The sequence below is a fragment of the Lepisosteus oculatus genome, chromosome 12 (assembly GCF_040954835.1).
Source record: "Lepisosteus oculatus isolate fLepOcu1 chromosome 12, fLepOcu1.hap2, whole genome shotgun sequence".
NCBI lineage: Eukaryota > Metazoa > Chordata > Actinopteri > Semionotiformes > Lepisosteidae > Lepisosteus > Lepisosteus oculatus.
In genome coordinates this window covers 11,630,606-11,650,262 of record NC_090707.1, presented here as the reverse complement: position 1 = coordinate 11,650,262, position 19,657 = coordinate 11,630,606, and the positions used below count along the sequence as shown (strand labels likewise).

General features: G+C 35.7%; 1 protein-coding gene across 3 annotated transcripts in view; it reads right to left on the bottom strand.

Annotated features, from left to right (window-relative positions):
- mylka (myosin, light chain kinase a) overlaps positions 1-15,003 on the bottom strand; it is a 101,503-nt gene extending 86,500 nt beyond the window's left edge. For 2 of the 3 annotated variants that reach the window (XM_015358774.2, XM_015358776.2), the window contains exon 1: positions 14,899-15,003. The gene's annotated coding sequence lies outside the window, so the exon portion shown is untranslated. Of the gene's footprint in view, positions 1-3,795; positions 3,941-14,898 lie in introns of all 3 variants that reach the window. The other variant, XM_069196260.1, reaches the window with a different exon arrangement.
- Between the last annotated feature and the right edge of the window lie 4,654 nt (positions 15,004-19,657).

The following is a 19,657-nucleotide window of genomic DNA, read 5'->3' as shown; positions in this document are numbered from 1 at the left end:
AGTACAGCCATGTGGCAATACAGAGGCCAACATTATTAGATTAATGCAACACAGCCATTAGTCAAAGATGAAAAAAATTACATGCAATATATTTAGATTAATTGCATTTCTATATCTTATATCTTGCCACACATACTTTCAGCATCGTTATGCATTAGAAGCCTCACTGTACATCATAGCAGGTGGGCAAAAAAAATAAATTACTTCACCAGTGAATTCAGGGGAAACTTTGGGTCAAAGCCAGACTGTGCAAACCCAAGGTGAAATTTAGCCAAGACATCAGGGTAACATCCCTTCTCTTATGAAAAGTGCCATGGGATCTTTAATAATCATTTAGTCAGAACCTCCGTTTAATGTCTCGTCTGAAGGATGGAAGCTCATACAACACAGTGTCAACAGGTCACCATGCTGGGGCACTGGTTGGATATTTTGGTTCAGTGAGAACCACCTATTAGTCTGTCAAGACTACTTACAGCAGCAACCTGGTTATCCTTTAATAGTCTTTGATCCCAATACCGAGTAGGCTTACTCTGCTTTTTGAGAGTTATGATCAGTCTGGAAGGTGGCAACACTGCTGTTCATTATTTATGGTATATAAAGGATTTTATCTAAAAATTTAGATTACGGACAAGAGCACAATTTTATCATTTATAATGCACTACAAAATAATGAAGAACTGGTAGAACAATGAGAGATATTTTTATACTAGTCAGTTTCAGGAAAGGCTTCCAGTTCCCTGCTGTCTTCCATGGTCTTATCCATGTGTTTCCTGCTCACTGATTATGATTATGTGCTAAACAGAAGATGACCTTGGGAACAGTCAATAATGACTACTGATTTATCGGTTTTAGTCATCTTAAGCAAAACCATTGCTTATACCAAATGCACTGATATTCTGTATGACCTGTGAGAATCTAGATGAGATAAACCCACAGGAGGTTTTTGGGACATACTGTAATATACGTAATCTCACTATGCATTCATTATTTCTGTAACATTATGAGTTACAGAGGTAACCATTTTGTACAACACCATATTTTTATTAATTACTAAACAGTAAACGAGGAATTAAAAGTAAAGGAGATACGGCAATAAGTGTTGAGTAAATAATTAATGTGTTCAATTTATTGGACTTTCAATAAATGGTAGGGTGGTGAGTAGCACTTTATATCATTATATTTAAAAAATGGATTATCACACATGGATTTCTTTCAGCTTTCCTTACCTATTGTTACATGGATTAAATAAACGTGAACATTTTAAAATTGTCCACAATGCTGACTGTAGACAACTGACTAGACCCAGTTTAAAACTGTAAAGAGTGTGGATTGTAGACATTTTTACAGTGTTTTGAGAAGAACACTGGTTATCTTATCTGGACATTTCATCCTGCAGGTCTTTACAAGAAAGAGTGCTTTTTTTCTATGTTCAGTAGAAGTTTATTTATAAAATCCAAATCCATTTTTATAAGAAATTGTAAGGATATGATCTTATTCATTTCCACTCAGGCATGGTCTATTAAATTAACCCAAGACGCATACTGTAGATGATATCAAGTACCAGTACAAGGGTATTTTTATTTTAATGTCTGTCCTGTTTTGACTGGGATTTACTGAATAAATACAGCTGTCTTTTCCGAGTAATTTATTCTTCATCTTTTTTATAGCAGTCTTATGTGGACGTGTTATTAGGAGACCTATTGTTAACTCAGGTTTGTGTTTGGCACTAAATTGGTATTTCACAGATGTACAACCTTTTTAACATATTCCCATGGCATGTGGCCACATTAAGTATAACATTGTTTTCTTCTGAATTGAACCTAAACTAATCTTATACTTTTCTCTTATACTTTTCTATCATTAAAATGACTGTTATATACTGTATCACACTGTAATTCTGACTGCACAATGGCCATAACACTCTCTTAACTAAAAACATTTTTTTAAAGTTAATTTTTTTTAAATGAATTCTCTGGAGTTCAGATAAGAAATCCATGCCATGGTTTTCTCTACTGTTGGGTTTGCCCACAGTAACAAGCCTAGACTAGGGCAGTCAATAAGTTTTCTTCTTATGTCATTTTCTTTTACAATTACCATAAGCCATTAAATTAATTTGCCTTGATCTACCTTGACAAGTGAATTGTATCATATTAAAGCTTTTATCTCAAATGTCATTATAAATATTAATACAGATTAATACCACCAAAGCACATATTCTTCTTCTAATAATGATAACGGCCTTAAAATAACTTAACATGTGTCTCAATATGCAATAACATTGCATTAAAAAGCACTGTCTACTAATGCATGACTCAAATTGTAAACTCAAAACACCATCCTGGGAGAAGAGAAAGAACTCAGGGGGATAGATTATGGTCTTTAGCATTTATAAAAATAAACCTGTTCTTCATTCCTCCAGTAGTCACATGCCAATTCATCTATTTCACACTTGGATAGACAGTTCCAAGATTTCCAAGAAGTAACAAACCGGGAAGGATAAAGCAGTGTTCTTCTTTTCACCTGGATGGGCTCTTGCACTCGTTTTGCTCCAAACAGTCTTTGTCTAGTTCCAAGGCAACATGCTCAGAAGGGGTAGCTTCAGTACAATGAGCTGCACTGTCACCGATTCCCCTCCCTGACTTGCAAAGAGCTCAAAGGCCAAAATACCACTCCCTGTGGTTCCTCACTCAAGACCACCTTCTCTTCTCAATAAGGGGCTAAATCATTATGTTCCTTTCCACATGACATACCTTATTATGGCAGCCTGTAATGGGCTTTTTTTTTTTTGGTTCTGAGCTAGAAAACCCCCATAGAGACGTGACAGAAAACAAAAAAAAGTCACCGACTGAAAACTCTGTGGTAAAGGAAATGTGTATTCTCCAGGAAGCACTGAGATGAATATATGATATTCAAACCCTGACAAGAGCAGCAAAAACTCCAAAATACTTCTTTCCAACATGGTTCAAGATAACATTCTTTTGAATTTCTATTGATAAAAATCAGTGTTTATTTACGACTAATGTAAGTATAATTTGTATAAGTACCAAAGCCCTTCCCCCCACCACATTTTTCTTCTTTTTATTTGTTCATTGCCTTATTGGATGCTGAGTCTTTACCCCCCAAGACTTGTATCAATGAAGGCAATGAATGCTTTTGCTTTCTTACGTCAAAAGGACTCAAACAGGCTGACCTGCCCCCTTCTTCCTATCCGTTATCTGCTTAATCCCCAGGTCTCTTCATGGTTATGTGCACTCAAATCCCCATCACACATCCTTTTCTGAAGCACAGCATTCACAAGACTGAATAAAAATGAGCCTCTCCTGACACAAAAGGATTTCACTATAAGCATGCATAAATACAAAATGGTAACAGTGCAACATAAAATACATCAATTGCCCGGCTTGTCCTGTATTATTATGGGCACCTGGAACAGTAATTACCAGCACTCTTGATTCACCTTTCAAGAAGTTTATTCATGAAGCTTTAAATAAACACTTCTCCTTTAAGGACTGATGGAACTCAAATACGTTTTTCAGGATCATTCACAGATCATTATGTATATTATTAACTGCTGTGCTGAAGACATTATTAAATCCCACACTGAAGGTTTGGTGCTGCAGTTTCGATCTGGAAATTCCTAACAATTGACCAGCAGTTAGCACACGCTGCTTAAATGCATAAACCAAACTATTCTATCTCTTTTACCTTCTTCAGACATACTGACTGACAATTAACACCCCCTGCAAAAATACAATCAAAACAAACAAAAGAAACTGAGACAAATCTAAAAACTCACCAAAACTCCTCCGTGGCGGTCTGACTGCACAGTAAGAGAGGGCTCCAGACACACACTACCTGGTTTTGTTTATTGTTCAGGAAGCCTGATGCTCTTAAGAGGTAATGCCACTTATATGCTCCAGGCTGTCTGTGTGTGAGTCCAGCTTAAAACAATTGAGTGCAAGCATCAATTAACATTGCTTGTTTAGCTTCAGTGATACAGCAATGATCATCTAGGCCAGATATCTTGCAGACAACCATCAAAACATGTACAGTACTGTATATTGTACATTAGTAACTGGACCAGTATTCTCACCAGAGTTAAATGCTTAAAAGAAGTCATACTGTATGGTATGTTAGAAGTTTTGGAGAGATCAGTTTATTATTTTAATAATTACCTGTTCTATTTTTTACAGAATAACGTGTCCCATTTTAACATGAAGCAAAGCATGCGTTGCAATGTTCTTTACCACTTTATGTTATTTTTTTATTAGTATTAGTATATCATCTAAACCACTAGATGTGTATTACAAATATGGCTTTAAATGTAAAAGGAAATATGGTTTTGCACACAACAGAAGACTTCTCTGATGATGGAAACATGCTACAGAAAATCAAATTATTCTTGAATTACATTAAAGGTTTTGTCTGCTAATTTATACTCAGTGTGACCAAAACACATGGAAAAAATTAAAATTGTAATGCTGGTTTTAATTTATAGACTCCTCTGAAGTTTCAAATCAAAGAACCACCAAGAACATTCTGTAGACAATATGGAAGTGTCCAAACGCTTAAAGAATGTTAAAAACATGTTTGTTACAATAGAAAAAGATACATTAAAAATGTGATCATGTTAATGAAAGTGTCATCCGATCAAATTTTTAACCACTTTCAAGTACAATTTTACAGTTGTGTTTATGTTTGACTGTAATTCTGGACACCCATTCTCAGAGGACACTGAATTTATTCAATGTTATCATAAAATGTGGCAAGTTGATTTCCATTCAGTTATATTTACCCTTGTGCGTTATCATGTGCAAGCCAGAAGAATAAGCTAATATCAAAGACGTGCCATTTCAGCAACAAGGGCACTTTATAGAGTTGCGGTCCACAAATCAAGTTTTCTGTCTTTATTGCTACATATGAATTAGACATGCTTCAGGAAATAAAGGATTTCAGTGATAAATCATTCTGGTTGTCTTCATATCTGTAATGTAAAAATCCAAGTTCATTACTTTGCGCAGGAAAGAGTCAGCATTAATCAGAATTAATTGTTACGAAGATTTTGTACTGAAGTAATGGATCGTGGGATACCTGCACTGTCTGCTATCCAGTTACCTCTTCTCAAAAATAACATCCGATCAGCTGTGAGTCTGTTTACAGAAACATTCTTAGTTTATTAATTAATTCAGGGAACATTTAGATAACACAAAGATCTTAGTCATTGAAAGGGGTTTTTACAGTAAGAGATACATTGTATGTATATATTGGCTCAATCCTATTTAAAGTGGCTTCTTGTCAGCACTGCTTTAGAGAAAAACTTCCTGATGACGTCAAACCATTCAAATAGATAAGATTTTGAGTAATTTTGTATCCTTTTTTTTCCTGCTCCTTCAACAGCCCAGGAACCTATACAGTACATTAGTATTGAAAAATAAAACCTTTTTGCTTGAGGGGAAATTATTCATTTTTCCACATAGACACTATTCTATTTCCCTTTAAAATAATGGAATGAAGTGGGAATCTTATTTGGAAGAGTATCATTCCATGCTATTTGTTTCTATTACAAACAGAAAGCCCTTTCTATAAAGATACAAATAACAAATTTAAATAAAACAGCTATATCTAATTTTGCATGATTGAGTTCTAAACATTAAAGTTTAAAAAACTACCACAAATTACATTTTCTGTTTGTCCTCCATGGGTTTTAGAATTTAACAGCAATTGTATTGTCTACTTAAACCACTTTCATAACAATCATAAGATACATACAAGCCATCTTTGCATTCCAGATCAACAAAATACTGTATCTTGTCGGCCGGTGCAAGATCTAGTCTGGTTGACATTGGACAGCAACAGGTATTGATCTGAAGCACATTACAAAGATGAAATTTCTAAGTTCAAAAGAATTAGACTGCTTCTCTATGAACATGGAGATAATTTTGAAGAAAAGTAACTTATTTATCAATAAGGAAAATGATTACTAAAACAAAAAAATATCTGGGTCTTGAGTTCCTTTTAAAAGGACTAAGCCTGACTCGAGAGAATCCTCATTTTTGTTTCACACCATCATTGAATTCCACTTTTCGCTATTTCTCTTAGATCAACAGAGTAACTGATTTCACCTTATGACTCATAAACACCTTGACTATCAATCACTCTGTTTAATAGATCACCATGAAGAATAGCTGGACTGTCAGGTACTATCTTATATACATTTTGTTCTATCTCTGTAATAGGATTTTATATATATAATAAGTTTGTTGTTATTATTATTGGTAGTAGTCTTCAAAGGCTACAAGAGGGAGGGGGGGTCCCTCAAGTGCTGATTCTTGGTCAAAATCTGTTTAATGTGTATACTGTATGAAAAATATTATTCAGAGACATGTGATTTATCTGATAACATATCTGTATCCGCTGCTAATATTTTGTAGACTAGACTTAATGACATTGAAAACTCAGATAAAACAAAAATAAAGACCTATTGAGACCTTCAAAAAATAAGAATAATCACTGATTTTATTTCCTATTGGAAGACAGGACAGAGAATCTATACTGTAAATCACTGCTGTGCCTTATATTACCTAGTGTACAATGCACAATCCAATTACATCAAACTTCTTGAAATTCTATTCTTAATTATTTCTATAGTGAAATGTGTATTACACTAAGATTCTAGAAATCTATATTATCAATGCATTTTTTGGCAATTTCTACTAGTGAAACATTTAAAATATTCGAAAACACACCATCACAGTGGGAAAGTTCAGCACTGTGTTCCAGATTCAGCACTCCAAAGCCTTTAATGATGTTTACAACTGAGCAGCTGGGAACCATTTACCAGTCTTACTTTAATCTTTATCACAGTTTTTAAGTGAACTTGTTTTCTTGATTGTAACTGAATACCATAATGCAGTTCATCACACAGATTATATATAATTTGTGCTAAACTTTGCATTATGTGTTTAAATATATTATTTCAATGTATTCCTATTTTTCAGTTTCCTATTTCAGTATTCATTATTCTTCAGTTCCTATACATCAAGTAAAGAAAGGTGCACTTGGATCTGATACAAGGAACCAAACCAATGAACCATCTATGTCAAACTTTAAAACATTTCCAGATTCAGGTACAGAGATGCACTTTTGTTTAAGGTGACAAAGTCTGGTCAATTCAAATTTCTTGAGTTATCGGAAAAAAGCTGTTCCACGAAATAATGGAATAGTTGCTAAATTCTTAACTGGTTAACTAAATTACACAAGAGAGGAGATTAAACAATTTCTGACACATCGAACGTTGCCTGGTTAAGAGCAAACAAAACCAGGGTTGCCCTATAAAGAGGTCATTTACCTGGAAAAGTATGTAATACTGTTGAAACACTGACAGTCCAGCGGAATGTTGTATGTTCTGATTCACAGACTGTGGAACGCTTGTGGCCAGAGCTACCCATAACTTTGTGTGCAACTTAACTTAAGACGGGGCTGGGGGATCAAGAATTCCAATGGATTCTTTCTTTCAGCCGCTAAGGGAAATGTGATTTGTCAAATAATAAAGCACAGGAAATATATTTTAATTTAATTTTTTATTATATACAAATGTGTGTGGGGGCGTATTTTGGAAACCACATATTTTAGTTTTCACGTCCTGCAAATTCAAATAACCAAATGTGGTTTTAAAACAAAAAGTCGCATGCAAACTCTCAAGCCCACATAAAACATATGTTTGAAAAGGAAATATATCACTGGAGATTCCAGTCTGCTCCATGTGAAAAACCATTGCAGATATGGTTTCTAACCCCAGAAGGCAACAATGACATACATATATGTACAGTATGATGAAGAGTTACAGAGATCCTAAAGTGAATAATGTTATTGGCTTTTCCAAAAGCAGTGCCACATTACTTCACTGTCATCCAGTGGAGTTGTACATACTGGCTATCAATGAGCAAAAATAACCCAGAGAAAGGGACTTTATTTCTGTAGAACACAAGTTTTAAGCATATTATTTTTACAGTGGCAATGCCAGAAAGTATCCACAAATTACCATTTGCCATGGTAAATACTGCACTTAGTATTTGAAGAAAATATAAATATAACATATGTAATCTTAGCACAGTGATTTTGAAACATGGAAATAAGCATTTAATGTCATGTACTATATAATATGAGCTTGGAAAATCCTTTGGCGCTCTTCTATGACAAAGTCTGGATAAACCACTGTTTCTTACTCTTGACCTGGAGACACCAGCAGGGACTTTTGATTTTCATTTCACCTGAGGTCTTTGTGACCAAACTGAATCAGAGATTGAATTAATTTGCTTTGATAATCAAACTTTCAAACGAATTGAGGAGATGGAGTTCCCTATTAAACTAGCAGGCCTATGCATTTCCATGATCAGTGAGTATCACAGATATACTGTATATCGGTATATACAGTACATTTTGGTGTATGGCAAACTTCAGTAGCACTGGCAGAGGCAGCAGGAGACTGCAGAAATGGAATTGGCTGCATTTGAAAGAAAAAATGTCAGCTGAAGATGCAGATTTCTTAAACAATTCATGATGCTTGTGTAAAACCTATGGGAACAATATTGCTAAAAACAAACTCTGACATGAAGGCCTGTGCTGGTTCAGTTATTTAGACAGGAACTGAAAACAAGCTTCTGTTTATGTATATTCCTTCCTTTTTTTCCTGAGCCCACACAGATGCTGATATTACCCTTAATTAACATATTTACTGCTGTCTGTATATGATATACAGTACAGTGACTGGTCGTTACTCCAGTACGTTTTGTAAGACACACAGCACTTCAATTCTAGTGATATGACTCAGTTAGCATCACTTCCACAAATCAAAACTGTTGTAAAAATAAAATAAAATAAAAAATGTCTTTCACAAATATTCTAAGAATGCTTACAAATAAGAGGACGCAATTTGGCCCGTCTACCAGTAGCTAATTGATCCAAAAGTCTCATCCAGCCATTTCTTGATAGAAGCCAGGGTATTGGCTTCTAAAACATAGCTGGGTAGCTTGCTCCATATTCCCACAACTCTTTTTCCCCAAAAAGTGCCTTCTGTTCTCAGTTTTAAATGGACTTCGACATAGCTTTCAATGGTGCCCTCTTTTATCATGTTCTCTGTTCATTCTGATTTAATCTTTGATGTTGTCGGTGCCTGTGAGGGTCCCAAATACTTGTAATTCTCTCCGCACAAGACTAATAAATAAATAAAATAAATAAATCTTTACACTTACATAGCACTTTTCTGCAAAGCACTTTACAGTTAATGGGGACTCCTTTAAATCAATTACCAATGTGTAGCACCACCTGGATGATGCGCCGGCAGCCACAGCACGCCAGTACGCTCCCCACACACGTATCAGTGGGCGGAGAACTGGGAAATGAAGCCATTATTCTTTTTGAGAAACTTCCTGGGACAGTCAAAAAGTTTGTGATGCTTCAACCTGTCAATGTAGGACATTCTCTTAAGCCCAGAATGTATCTGGTTGATCTTCTCTGGACTGATTCCAGAGCTTTTCTGTAATATGGCAACCATATTCAGAATCTGTCAAGAGTTTGCCCTGTCTTGAATATTTAAATTAATCTTTTTGAATTTCATTTGTTGATTTTTAACAGTGTTTGCTAATCCTCTTAGTTTGGTTATCATCTGCAAACTTTACTAGTTTACTAAGTATATCAGAATCTATATCATCAATACAAATTAAGCAGTCCTAGTAGAGGACCGTGCAGTACTTCACTAATTAAATCACCCAGTTTGAGAATACACCCCTAATCTGTATCAGTCTTGCACTGTATTTAATAACCAATTCTCAATCCAATCACACCTGATTCCTTGACTGCTTACCACCTGCAATTTCAGAATAGTTTCTTCATTTCTTTCTTAAAGGTGCTTCTTTAAAGTCTACAAACACTATATCATATACCCTACAGTATGTATATCCATTAATTTTGCTTCTTATTCAAAGAAATAAACAAGTCAGGTAAACTAGGCCTACTGTTGCTGTATTATACCTACAGTATGTTGACAATTCCCAGGATATCTGCATATATTGTGTGATGCTCTGTTTTGGTTCTTATTAATCATTTCCATAGCTTTACACATAACGGAAGTCTGACTTTTTTTATTGATTCAGTTTGCTGACCTTTTTAATGAATAGTACTACAGTACAATAGCATTTTTCTAGTCCCTAGATACTACTCCTGACTCTGGCAACTGTTGGAAGAGTTGCGTCAATGACTTCTGAATAACATCTCTTGTTTCCTTGTGTACAATTGATAAAATACAATTGGGGCCTGGGGATTTATTAATCTAGAGTGCGTCTAGTAGTAGAAACACTTCTGACTCTTCTAAGATGATACTATCCAGTACAGATTTTTTTCCTTCCACTGCCTGAAGCATGTTTTAACTTCTTCCTTAGTGAACACCTGAGTGAAACATTCTTTTAGTAAACAGGTCATTTTACATTCTGTGATTAGGAATTCCCCATTTCTGTCCTAAACATATATTACAACTACTTAGATGATCCTTCTTCTGTTGCAGCACTTAAAAGAATTTGTATTATTTATTGTAATATTCCTTTCAATTTCTCTCCTGCCCTTTCTAGTATCCATTTTACCTGTGCTTGCAATCCATTGTACTTTCACCAGTTTGACACCAGTTACAAGTTTTATTTCATTCAAAAAGAAAAAAGTAAGTTACAGAAATGCAAAACATAGTCAAAACAACATCTTATCACACTTTCTGTTTTTGTAGTGCAAGTGAATGTTCTAATGTTGCAATTCTGTAGCTCTCATTGAACAGCTGCATAAACGCAGTGCCTGATTTCACACTATGCATAATAAAACACTTGCATTATTTTCTCAGAACCATTTATTTAGCAGCATGTTTAAGGTTCTTCGGAGTCACTACAATGTGCTTTAGCTTAAATTTCTAAAGTTAAAGATAGAAAATAATAGGCATGCGGAAATATTGATATGCCACCTTTGACCACTGATGACTTGAAGCTTAAAGAAAGAATAGTGGCTGACAGACAAGAGATAAGAGTTTGCTTGTTGACATATGGCCATAGCTCAGCTGAAGAAAAAAGGAACAAAATGTCAGGAGTTAGAATGATGAGGTCATCAATGAAATATGGCAATATTTTAAATATTCATTAAAGTAAATGACAGGTATCATCCAATAACTTTTATATTTAGGTTGACCAATATTTAGGTTATCCTTCTTAACACTGGCGATTACCAAATCTCTTCTATTTTACTGTACTCTTTTCTGTTATACTTAATAGAATGACCATTAAAGGGTTGCTTAGTTCCTGTTATTCAAATATTTGCTAATAAGCCAATTATAATTGCAAAAAAATAATTTGGGATAAAAACTGAATTTGCCTGTAGAAAACATAGGAAACATAACCTTTAAATCAAGTCTGACATAACTGAAAAGCATATGTTTATTTTATAGTGGAAACCTGTTTGTAGCAAGCACTTTACAACATATAATACTGGAAAAAATATATTTCATCCTCATGAATTACTTTTACTACATAATAACCGATAGGGATTCAACTGCAGTGACTGGTTTTTAGCTTACTCACCACTGCCAATAGCAGCTCTTATAACTCTAACTTTAATTGTGTTTGACTGAGATAAAAAAAGCCTTCAGCAACCGTTAAAACATCAGCATTTATTTTATATAATGTTGGCAGAACAATCTATGCAGGAATGACCCACAAACGATCGGTATCAAAGCTATTGTAACATAAATCACTGTGGTATTTCAAAATTTAGAACTGAGCTGGATCAATATGAATCTCTCAGATGTACAATGCCAAAGACACAGCGCTAAATTCATTGACGAATGTTAAAACAGCAAAATTTATATGTGCTTGCTTTCAGCATTTGGAAAAGAAGCAACATACAGCCGTGGTACTCAGCTATGTTCAGGGCCATTTTAAGAACTGAATGCCAGCAAAGTGGTAGTCCTGCCAGCACACAGCTGGAAGACAAGCATTCTTTAAGTGCTTTGTTACTATTAGGAACTACCAGTTAAATCATCTGTATTTAATTGCCTTTGGCATGACTGCTAGAAAGTGAATTCTAACAGAGCTCATTTAGGTATAATTCAAGTTTAAGGAACTTTCAAAATATGGCATTTAAAAAATATATGAGAAGACAAAATATGTACCCCCTTATTCTCAATAATCTAATGGGCTCACTTTGAAATTCTATAATAGGAGACCTCTCTCACTACTTTTAGTATGTAATCAAGTTTTGTGAGTTTATATTCAGGTCAGGGGAGTTACTTCCTTAATTTCCATCAAGATTTCAGCAGCCTTATCCTTCCATTCTACTAAACATTACGATCTATCTGCAATTCCTTGGACTACAAAGGTAAAGATGGCACTGTTGGAAGCACACAAGGACAAGGCCCAGGCTGAATTTAAATTACTTAATATATGTCATAACAAAGTCAAGCCCAATATCCCTCAGCATTATAGAAAGCCATTTGTCAATAGCTTGTCAAAAGCTTTTACACTCCAGGGATCGTGAGCTGCATGGATGTGAGAATGTCAGGAATCGAATGCTAATGTGAAAAATCCTTTGTTTTGTAAAGTGTGTCTCAAACACTACAAACACTGAAAAGAGCAAAAGCTGCCATTTCTTTCGCGAAAGTGTGAAGGAACCTGGAAACCATCACACAGGGTGTGTAAGACACATTAAATTGAGGCATACTTTCAGTTTAATAGAAAATCCACTTTATACATTACAAATATTCATCCCTGGTTATGTCCTTTAACATGTTGAAAGAACTGTGCAAAGTCACTCATACAGTATATCTATTATCCATCCATTTTGAGTGCCTGATCCATGCATTTGTAACACCAAGGCTTGATTTCTCCAATCCTTTACTGTATGGGCTCCCTATTTCTCATCTTTATGTTCAAACCTCTGCAGCTAGACTACTTACTCACACTAGACCCTGGCAGCATACTGTATCACACCAACACTAAAGTCTCTTCACTGGTTGCCTAAAAAGTCACGTATTCAATACAGGATCTTGCTGTTGATGTTCAAGGCTCCAAACCATCTGGCTCCATCTTACATCTCTCTACTCCTCCATGTTTACACTCCCCCCCGTAGAGTCGGGTCAGTTGAGGTCGGTCATCTTCTCACTGTTCCCAGGATTAAATCATGGACTTTTGGTGACCGTGCCCTCTCTGTCACTGCTCCAATGTTGTCGAATGACCTTCCTCAGACTTCACGAGAGACAACTTCTGTAACTCTCTTCAAATCTAAACTTAAAACATACCTTTCTACCGGGGTCTGAATGCCTACAGTTAATTTGTAAACACCTATATGCTTTTTTTTTCATTTACTCTTATTGTACTTCTCTTGTCTTTTTCTTCATTTGAAGATATAGTGTCCTTGGGAATGGAAAGGCACTTTATAAATAAAAGTTATTATTATTATTTAAAGTTATTATTTTCTAACCACTTTCTTTAATTCAGGGTCACGGGGGAGCCAAAGCCTATCCTGGCAAGTAATGGGAGAAAGGCAAGGTACACCCTGGACAGAACCCAGTCCATCACAATGCAGACAGACACAAACATGCACACGCACACCAATGTCCCCAGCAGGTCTTTGGACTGTGGCAGAAGACTGGAGAATCCAGATGAAAATCCACATGATCACGGGAAGACCATGCAAACTCCACACGTATAGCACCCCAGGAATTGAACCCAAGGCCCCAGTGCTGCAAGGCAGCAATTTTGAACTAGCCACTGTGCCACATTTATACCTATTATTTTAGCAGCTCAAAACGTTACCATTATACTCAGAAAACATAAAGCTTGAACAGTAATTGGCTACCACTGCAATTAGTTTTAAGAGAGGAATTTCTATTTAACTGATATTAGTCAAGTAGTTTACACTGCTCCCAATAGTTTTGACTATAGTGTGTTCCACTGACACAGTATTAAAAACATTATCCATATCAGTATTTTAATATTGTACAGAAAGTCCCATACAAGTCACACTTTCAGTAAAAACAAAGGAGTTTTTACTAAATAAAATCCCATTGAGTAAAATGAATTTACATCATTATTACTTTAATCAACTGTAAAGTTACTGTACGTTGGGTTCATTTAAATATAAAAGGCTTTTCATGATCATGATGTAGGCAAACTTAAATGTCTAAATACTCTAAGTCACAAGAAAACTACTGTTACACTACGGGAAAACAGGATACTTAGTAAAACAGAGTACTGTACGTCTTCTTCTGCCCTGTTGTCGTTATTGCATTACAGTTCTGTTACCTGTTCAGACCGAAAAGAAACGTTATGGAGATACACCCTAACAGTAAACTGAAGAGCGTTACTACAAAAATCACTATGGTTACTTCCAGCAGTACTCCAAAAACATTGGCGATTAAGTACAGCATGAAGATTACTACAGTGATTACTACTGAAAGAAAAATGTGTGGCTTCTAAGTGGAATTACTGCGATTTTAGAATTGAAAATGTGTATTATTGCATAACTGCTAAGCTCGAAAATCATTAATGTTTTTTAACATAAAACACAAAGGAAATGCATTCTCTGGCTTTTTATTAGTGGTTTAAAGTTCATTCCTACTTTATGTAGTTACCATTCGCAGCACTTCAAGTGAAGAAAATAAAGGTGTAAAAATGCCTTGTGAACTGCATCGCTTCATATTCTTCAAATATATTACAAACCGGTGCTGTGCATTTGCTTTTGCTCTAGTTGCAGCAAAAGCGCAGGAGTATAATGTTTTCTTAGCGCCCAGTTATAGAATTGCATTTTCTTCCGCCTTTTGACATTTTAAAACAGATACCCAAACTTTCAAAGACGGTTTTGATCCACTCACCAAGACTGCACGTTGACTGACTTCAGACGCGCAGATGCGTTGTTCCTCCTCCAACTGAACAGCTCCGCTCAGTTCTGTATCTCTCAGCTCGGCAAGAAAGCATTTTTTTTGGGGATGGGTGGTGTGTTTGTTGGGGAGGGGGGGGCTCCACGAAAAAAGGGTTATGAACTCTCTAGCGTGAGTTGCTGTCAGCCTTATTAGGAAATGTTTTGATCTTTTTATTTTATCTTCTGTGTTAACTTTCAAAGCTAGCTGGAGTTTCAGTAAGTTGTTGGAGGAGGACGTCTGGAATTTAGCAGCCCACCAACCAAGTATTGTATTTTATTAATGACCAAAAAAAGTAACACACCAAACAGGGATGGAATAAGAAAATAAAAAATATGCACAAAATTCGGAATATCAGACAGATAGGACAGATGACGTTTAATCTGTTTATGTTTTTAACCGTGAATGGTGCCTACTTTGCGATATAACAGGGCTTTGTATACATACTCACACATTCATGTGTATTTGTGAAATTCTGACTATTTTAATGTCTGTTCGATCGCTTAAAATACCAAGAAAAAGTACTTCATATTGCGTCCTTCATGAAAAATCGAGTTTAAAAAATCGGATGTAAAACGATTTAACAAAAGTAAAAAAAACAACTCACAAGAACAGTTGCATTTCATAGTACATAATGTGTTATGACAGTACAGGAGAACAGTTCTAAAAGATGCATTTAACGGAGTGCAAATATCTTAAAAACTGGCCATATGTCCTCCTGGTCTTGGCACACACAAGAGGATGTTAGTGGCATCCTACCAGCCCCTGGGTGGAAATTACTAAAGGCTGAGGATAAAAAAAAAAACACAGACTTGATGTAGAATTTTGAGAAGTGTATCTGATGAAACTGCCTGAACTGAAAATACAACAACTAAACTGCCAATAATAACTCCAACAATCCAGAGTAATCCTTCCTTAACTTCCAACACTAGATCTGCTGTATATGTGTTTTAAGAGGCTTCCATATGGTCTCTTTTTAACAAAAAAACACTTTCACTACACCAGGTAAAGTGGAAATGTACATTTTCTTCCATTACCTTTAATCACTCTAGTGGAAAAAAGACATGCAAAAGGAATTCAAAACTCTGGCCTCAGCTGAGACTAGAGTCTTTTGAACTTTATCAGATGGATCAGCTGAACAGCTGGCTAGATTATCCAGATGACTAAAGCCGGCATGCGAAAAGAACTGTTATCGACATAACCCTGATACCATCACCAGCAGGCACAACCTTTTTTTTCCCCATGCACAGTTTGAAATTTGCCAATGGAGGACAATCTACTGAAAGATTTTAAAAGGAAGAAAGCTGACACAAAATTCAAGATAAACACTGCATTGAGCTTCATTATTCTTGTTAGCTAATTAACAATGATGATGTAATACAATTCCCAGTTATTTATGTATTTTTTTTCTTTAAATACTGCAATGGAGATGGTTTGACAATTTGAAGAGATTAGAGCAGTCACTGCTAATTTTCCCAACAGCAGAAAAACACAAAGCAATACATGTAGCCTGTTCTTGTGAGGACAGTGTACTGGCAGGGGAAAGAATACATTTCTGATTTCTTTGATTTTCTTTTTTTTCTCTCTGTAGAGGGTTATCTAACATTTATGAAAGAGGTATTGTTCTAGGCAAAAATTAATTTATGAATTGCACTAGTTTCCTAAGAGCAGGTTTTAGCATGAAAACTTTGTTGAACAGGCAGGCAGGATAGTGGAGCATATGGTTTGTTCATTTAGTAAGTAATATGGGATTTAAGTTAGGTCTGGATGATCAAAACACCTGCCAAATCTCCTGGCTGTCACTGCATCCAGCATAATGCATTTGTTGGCTAGCAGCAGTTCATATATCCAGTCCTGTCAGCACTAACCGATGACTGACTGCAATAAACAGTAGAGAAGGCTACTACAAAGTAAGAATATTGCTATACTGTGTAGAAGACCTGTCATTCCAAACACATATATTCATATTTCTAAACAACAAAACCTTATGTAATGTTTTGTTTTAGATAACATATTTTCTGTTTACTCTTAAGAAAAAATTCTATAGATGGCCAACTAGTTTCTATGGAAATGTTGCAATTGAAGATATTGAACTCTAAAGTCATAATTCACAGACTTAGAGAAAGGAATAATAATTATAATGAAACCTTTCTTCCCTTTCATCAGGACTTTGTTTCTTAAACCACAATTTAAACATACAAATTTCGTTCACAATACCAAGATTCAAGCTCTCCTCATGTTTATGTACTGTACATCATGAGCAAAGCCTCCCTATCCTTCATGCTTTCCACAAGGAAGATTACTGAACCTAATATTGATAATTATATCAAATAAGACTGCAAGACATAAGTGAAATATGAAATTAACCATTTCAAGTGAAACAGTGGAATAATATGCACACTGTAAAAAGGCAAGCTCAAAAGAAGATATGGGTGATAGTCTAAGTATTGATAAAGTGTTAATAATACTGCTCCCAATGACAAGCGATGTGGAAGAATGATTGTGTACAAGAGATATGTTTTTCTTCAGAGTTAAAAAAAGAACATATACTGTAAGATCATATATAATAACACATTTGGTCTCCAGCTAGCACCCGCATTTTTGGTGGTGAAATTCTCAGTCTGGTATCGTGCGGTACATCATCGTTGCAGTGCTATAAATTTAAACCCACAGCAACAGCGACCTCTTTTGGTTATAGAAATACCGGTACGGGGAAAAATGAAAGGGTGCAATAATAAATGATTTGATGAGCGAAGGGCTCAATCTGCCGATCGCATCTATATATTTGATGTTCAGAGGAGACATTTCATTGTAATAGATTTCTACATCTTGTCTTTACAATGTCTTGTGCTGTGGACTCACAGTTTTCAATTCTGAAGTTAGGGAAGGAATACCATAATACTCAGTAGGATGAATGGATACAAGATGGATGGATGGAAAGAGCTGGACTTTATAATAAACAAATGTACCTTAATTCTTTTATATAATTTCCCCTGATCCTACTGCTCAAATGTGAGGGGAAGGCACAATATGTAGCTAAAGGTATAAAAGTTGCTAATCTTTTTTCCATTTTTTTCCTCTTTTCTCCAAATAAATACAAATATTTCAAAATAAATAAAATACTCCCCTTAGGGTATGGAGGGTCCTGGATTTTGCAAGTGGCTGTGTCAAATTTAGGCTGTGCCTGTAGCTGGCTTTGGACAGTTACGAGACTCAGAGCCTAGCTTCTAGAGATTTCTCACCTTGGATGGCACTGTGAACAAACAGGCTACAGCACAGTGGAATTATCTAGAATATTCACCAATCAGCAGGACACTATGTCCGTGGTTTATCACCTGTGAGTGACTTCCCTCTAGTGAATGTTAAAAGCCCTAATATTAATGTAAAAGAATCTCCAATTGCAAAAAAAGGGCTTCCGAAAGTATGTTTCACAAGACAAATGTGTTTATCTTCAGGGCTGATGCAGGAGTGTAACGGGGAGCTGTGTTTAATGGTATTAAACTATTCCAAAATGGAGGAGTCAAAAGAGTAAAAAACAAATGGTGGTTCTGAATGTCTTAATATTAAAAATAACAGTCTGCTTAGTCTGGTCAAATATAAAAGAAATGTAAAAGAGTCTCCTACTGAAAGAAACTGCCAAATGTGTTTCTTGGAAACACTATAAATTATCCCACTTCCACTCCCTAGCCACATTTTTTCAGTTCCTGGCAGAAAAGCTTAACATTTGACAATGTTGTTTTGAGCTTTAGCCCATATTCACGTTCAATTAAGACGCCCTCATTCAAACCACACTAATTTTTTGAATGACCAGGTTGGCCTTAAACAGGCTGCTGCAGGAATCCTTACCCACAAACACTGGGCTTGATTTTCTGACATTGGGAAAAAAAAAACACTCTCATAAATTTACTGCGGTCCTGGTAATTTGCCATTAAAGGAAATATTTCCAGTGCTTTTTCTCATGGCTTATCTATATTGCTGGTTAAAACGTTTCCATTAAGCCTGCAATGTCATGCATTGTAATCAAACAGCTGTCCAGGCAGAAGAGCTCAGCATAGCCTGTGTTTCCTGAGATAGCTGCAGCATGCAGATAGAGGTGGTGCTCAGTGTTAATTTTGTTTCAACAAAAAAACAAATGAAAACATGAAAACACATCAGCAGCTTTTCAGCTTGATTATGTAGCACTACTGATAATTGTATCATATGTGCATACCATGTGTGCAAAACTTTTTTTTTCCAAATCACATTTTTTTTCTAACTTTAGACTTTATTATTATGCTGTCATCCTGCACTCTTCGACGCATAAATTGTACACTTGCATTAATGCTGCAAATCAGAGGTGCAAGAAAGTATCTTTCTGGAGTAAAGCCACAAATTAAACTCACAATTCATCCACCTCTGGAGTGTAGCACACACTGCAGATGATGCATGGCAGCCATTGTACCAGTAGCCCCAGCAGATTAGGTACAGCAGTGAGAAATATTTTTACCAGCAGAATTTAGGGATACTTTAGGGAGATCAAAGTGAGCAGGCCCTAAGAGGAACACAAGAAGGAAACCGGAGTAGGTACTGTACATCTACTCTTTCAAAAGTACCATGGAAGCTTTAAGTACTTTAAGGTAATTAGAATTACACTCCTACAGCAGTGTCACCAGTCACAATACCAGAGAATCCATTTAGACATTGATCCACAGGGAAGAGCGACACCTACTGGGCT